This window comes from Enoplosus armatus, chromosome 14, assembly GCF_043641665.1.
Source record: "Enoplosus armatus isolate fEnoArm2 chromosome 14, fEnoArm2.hap1, whole genome shotgun sequence".
NCBI lineage: Eukaryota > Metazoa > Chordata > Actinopteri > Centrarchiformes > Enoplosidae > Enoplosus > Enoplosus armatus.
Window position 1 is genome coordinate 10,738,894 of NC_092193.1, and position 5,538 is coordinate 10,744,431.

Consider the following 5,538-nt stretch of genomic DNA (forward strand, 5'->3'; position numbering starts at 1 on the left):
TTGTAATGGAAATGTTTTGCTATCTAAACAATTTTTTGTTTAGATAGCAAATTTTTTTTTTTTTTTTTTTTTTTTAAATCAAAACTTTTCTTAATAGAAATGGTCGTCTTTGGACTCACACAGAATATGCTTTACTTTGATGCTCTGGAAAAATCCCTGACACTTTTATAGAGGTGGAGATCAAATTTCAGAAAGAAGCTCCTCAGCTGTTTCAAGTCCCTGCTATCAGCGAGCCCTGAAGCAATGCAGCTTCCAAAAAAAGGGTCCGGCTGTGGACCTCAAGTCTGGGGACCTCAGGTCTGTGAGCCAATGGGAAGAGAGTATGGTCCCCCAGAAGTGAGATGCAACATTTCCTCTTCTGCCAGAAAAGAATGAAAGCGAATACTACTACTTTTACGGTTCATTTAACTCCTTTTTGGCTCAGAACGAGAGGGTTCTCTATTAAAATCAAAGAAAGCCACACAGAGTGACATGTTCAAGTATTATCAGATTTAACTCACTAAATCTTCAGTCATTAATACAAAGACGTTTGTACCTAACATTAGCATTTTAACATTAGCAAGGTGTGAAAAAGTAGAGCTTGATATTAAATCTGTTTGATCTGAAGAAATGTTTTTTATTTCTATATTTTGTGTTTATGTTTAGAAGGCTGTTGGAGTTTAGGCTCACATAATTCACTAAAATGAAACACAGACACTAACAACAAGAGCGGTTTATGTTTTCAGTTTTATTCCAGAGGTTATATTATATATTATTATATTACAATCTGTTTCACATAGTTCTATAGGGCTAATAAAGGTTAATATTGCCTGCATGTAATGTTACAACCAGGTTTTAGTTTTTAGGTCGTCTAGCACACACAACATGAAATCAAGTTTTTTTTTGTTTTTAGCTAGTTTTTTACCTGACAACAAAATTTTTAGTTAATGCTTCTTAAAGTCTTGAGCAGAGCAATGTGATCGTTTTCAAGTCTGGTAAAATAAAACAAAAAAAAAGAGAGCTATTGGAAGTGACGCACCTCCTCATCAGGGGACCCTACTCTCGTTTCATTGGCTCGCAGACAGACGTGAGGTTCACAGTTGGACCTTCTTGATCTTTCCTGCAACTGCTCCACAGTTTTTTTCCTGTTGTGAATGACTGTATGTGAATCAGAGTGCTGGTAAAAAGCGTGCATGCTCACACAGACCTGCTAGATTTTCTGGATAGAAAAGATTTTGTAACAATGCAAAATAAATAATAAATACAAGGGCAAATATCTGCTTCTGTGTTGTTCAAAGGCAATCCCTAAGACAGAAAGTAAGAAAGAAAAAACACTAAGAAGTTAACAGCAGAAAAAACACAATATTGTATGTAAAGTCACTCTGAGCCACAGTTCTATGTTCTCTGTTCTGTGAGAGATCAAACTAAAAGAGCTCTAGGCGGCCCGAAAAATCTCCAAGTCTTCACCCCACACCTCCGTACGTCTTTCACGTTCCAGTCTATGGAGAGCAACAACAACAACACCTGTTCCTGCCCCCGTGGTCACATCCAGGGGCGACAACTTCAGTCAGACCAACATATATATACAGTATATATGTACATTTATTTAAATCATTTACCATCCTTTAAGGTTAAGGTCATGAACAGCACTATTAAAATAAAGTGCTAATGCTGCTGATCTGGGAAATGAGGCTGTGCCTGTACTAACTTCTATTAGTATTCAAATCCCCACACACAGACAAAACACTAAGTATTTCTCTGTATTTTCAGTATTAACTCTCTAGCCAGCAGCTGCATGTTGGATGTGTTAGACAATAAGCACTCTGGTGCACAGAATTGCGGTGTGTGTGTTTCGACCAACGACACGTGATAACCTGGCCAGTTTAGTGACCACCCTTCCCTCAAGGTGATTACACACTTGGTCACATCGCACTTTTTCCCCCCATAAATAAACTTCTTGTGGAGGTACATTTTAGGAAATCTTCAACCTCGGCAGAGCAAAAAAGGAGGGTGTTTTCAGTAATAAAGTGCATAAAAGAAAATCCCCCACTGCTCTCAGGGCCTGTGTTGTGTGCCCTTGGTGCCTTTCCTTAACACTTTGCTTTTTCTACATCGAGAAAGGTCTTGACTCAAGATTCCTTCAAGAGTGCTGAGAATGTGAATGCTTCGTAAAGTGACGTTAACTGAATGAAACGTTGTGGAAGAAAAGTAAACAACACTGGCAAGAATATTTCTCTTTGGGTTTATACCCATAAAGATGAAGATAAATATACAGTATGTGACCTTGAGTGTGAGCTGTTTTCTCTGAGGTCTAAGAAGAAATTAACCTCCTCTAACAATTCCAAATCAAAATATGGCTTTCTGCCTTTTACAGCAAAATATAGGAAATATTATATATAATGTGCAAAATATAACGGAGTACTTGCTGTTAGCAAGGCTCCATAGGGGTGGAAATGTCCAACACTTTGGTACAGAATATCTGGACTACTTTTGGATTAATTTCTGTGAACTTTTGTCCAGACGTGGTGATCCCCTGCGTTTTCACATATCCAGTGAAATGTCTCAACATCTACTAAATGGATTGGCACAAAATTTTGTACAGATATTTATGGTTCTCAGACGATGAATTCTTCTGACTTTGATGCCACCATGAGGTTTACGTTTGTGGTCTTGAGTTAAATGTCAAGACAATTATTGAGCACAGATGTTCTAAACCCCCCACGATGAACTGTAACAAATGATGATCCCTGGAACTGCTGATCCTGTAGCTGTTTAGTGCTTATTAGCAAATGTTAGCATGCTAACACTCTTAGCTGTAGTTTGTGTTTAGTGCTAATTAGCAAATGCTATGTAAGATGGTGTACATGGTAAATATTATATGTCCTTAACATCAGCATATTAGCATTGTCATTGTGTGCATTTTAGCATGCTGACATTAGCACTTAGCCAAAAGCCCCATTGTCTCTAAGGACAGCCTTGCAGAGCTGCTAGCATTGCACTGTAGTCTACAAGTCTTATTAGTGTATGATTTTTTAAACACGTCTGCTTACTCTCTTATTTCAAGGGTGTTAGACTGTAAATGTTCAACATTGAAATTAAATAATGGTAGTTTCGTAAAGATGAAATAATAAAAAAACATTCTTGTTATATAAAAGCTCCCTGGGCAACACTTCTATCTATAAGCAGTATATACACATTTAATCAATGCTTTAAAACACACTATAATATAGTTGTCAGCAGATAGAAGTGTTTATTAATGTATTTGTCTACTGTGACTCCTGTGGGCACCCATAAGTGGAGGCTGTGTATTTCAGATAATAAACATAGTAAGACACAGTTATAAAATGTGTCTTCACAGGAAACGTTAATTGCTGACACTGTTCATTATTTAACACTCATAGTGTTATTCTTGCATGTTTCCTTGATGACTTGGGATCTATATTTTTCCTATCTAAGATGCCCTTTAAAGTATATCTGTTTCTTCTCTTTCCACATCCAAACAACCCCCCCCCCCCCAAAAAAAAAGAGATTGAGTAGTGCAAAAGGATTGTTCTTGACCCTCTCTTGATTTTCAAACAGCATTTCTTGTCTTCCCTGGTGACTTTCCGGGGGGAACTGTCGTTTAATGCACCGTTAAAAGGCTGCAGCTGGAAAAGTGAACAGGAACATTTTTTAACAACCTCACAAAGCCCCTAAAGCCTAAACCCAGAGCTGCCTCTGACCACCTCACGCAAAAGAGGAAGCAGTCCCTCAAACCGCAGACTCCAAATGTTGCATGTCAATCTTCCATGTTGGGCAGATGCGATGGTCAATTCGCTTTCATTTTTCTGACCGAGCCTATCAAGTATTGATTTTGAAAGCATCTCCTGACCACGGTTGAATTGTAATAAACATAATTCAAATTTGGACATGGGTAGTGTGAGATATAGTGGAGACCTTGAAGGCATCCAGGAGAAATGGGGAGGACAGGGCTTGTGCTGTAGCTTATTTCCAGAGGGGGGAAAGAGGGATCTGTCCTGGATGTACTGGGCATATATTTCCTGGAGGAACAGCAAATCTTGAAGGAGAAGTCATAGTCAGAAAAGATTCATTTCATCATCAAGAGAATATACAGCCAGGCTGCGTCTGCAAGTTGTACTATTCGATAATGTATGTGTCTGAAAAAATCAGTTTCCTTGGAAAGAAATGAGTTATACTACTCGTCCTTGGGTATCATAGCCCATACAATTTGTCTCTAGGACATCGGCCCATAGAATTAAGGACAAAGAGGAAATATTGAGAGAGAGTGAATGAAACATGCGCACACATGCGCAACTTAATAAGAAAAATTGTCCAAGTATGTGAGTCATCAAAGCAGACAACTGGGTAAACGGCACAACAAGGGGTGCCAACGCTCATATTAGATCCCGGGCCCTGGGGCATCATTGTGTGTTATGAGTTCAGCATTAATTGCTGCCTTTGGGAACGTTTGTTCTTGACGTAATTACTTGTCAGAGGGAACCCTGACTCCAGATGAAGCATGAGCTGCGGAGGAGCATGCTTTGTGACAAATAATTCAGGGTTTTAACAAGACAAAGCTGATTCCCAACACTATAAAGAGAAAATGTATCCCTCTGTTACTGGTGCTTGTACAGTAATTGCAGCTCTGGCAGAGACTAAGCCAAAAAGATCTTGTTCAATATTAATGTCGTTTCTGCAATACAGAGCTGAAACAATTAATGGATTAATCGATTACAACAGCAAAACAATCGGCAACTATTTTGTTTTTGAGCAAAAATGCTGAAAACTGTATAGTTGCTGCTTCTCATTTGTGGGGATTTGCTGCTTTTCCTTCTTTCTTTTGATACTAAATTGAACATCTTTCGGTTTCAGACTGTTGGTCAGACAGAACAAGACATCTGAAGATGTCACTTTGGGATTTGTGTCATTTGTGATGTGCATTTTTCACTATTTTCTGCCATTTAGTAGACCCAAATGAGTAATCGAGCAATCAAAAAAAAAAAACAGGATATGGATAGATAATGTTAATAAATTGCCGCCCTACTTTATTTTTACATCGCATGCTGTGTATTTAATGCATCGCTCTGCCTAAAACTGACCTAAAATTGAACATGAGCAAGTTTTTGATCTCAGATTTCAGTGTCACTTTTCACATTTATTGCTCTGCTTGACCGTTTGACATGCATGCACACCCACATCAACACTCGGGAACAGGCACTCATGCACATGCACACACCAAACACACACACACATACACGCATGCCCTGTTGGACTTCGAAGCCTTGTGACCGTCATGTCCATCTTTTCAAACACTGTCCAGACAGGAGAAAAACCTTGGCCATCAGCTCTCCTCTCTGAACCTGTCCATCACTGTCACTCTGGATCAGTGGTGCAGAACTCATCCTTCCTCTCCCGCTGGTCCCCGCTGGACTGGACTTGCTCAGTCTAGCTCCTCATATCGCTGTCAGGAGTCCCAACTGACAGCCTGCTGCTGCAGCTGATTCCAGTTTGTTGGCCCTGCTATGGGGCGATGCCAACAATCTGTGCTGTGGCAGTGGG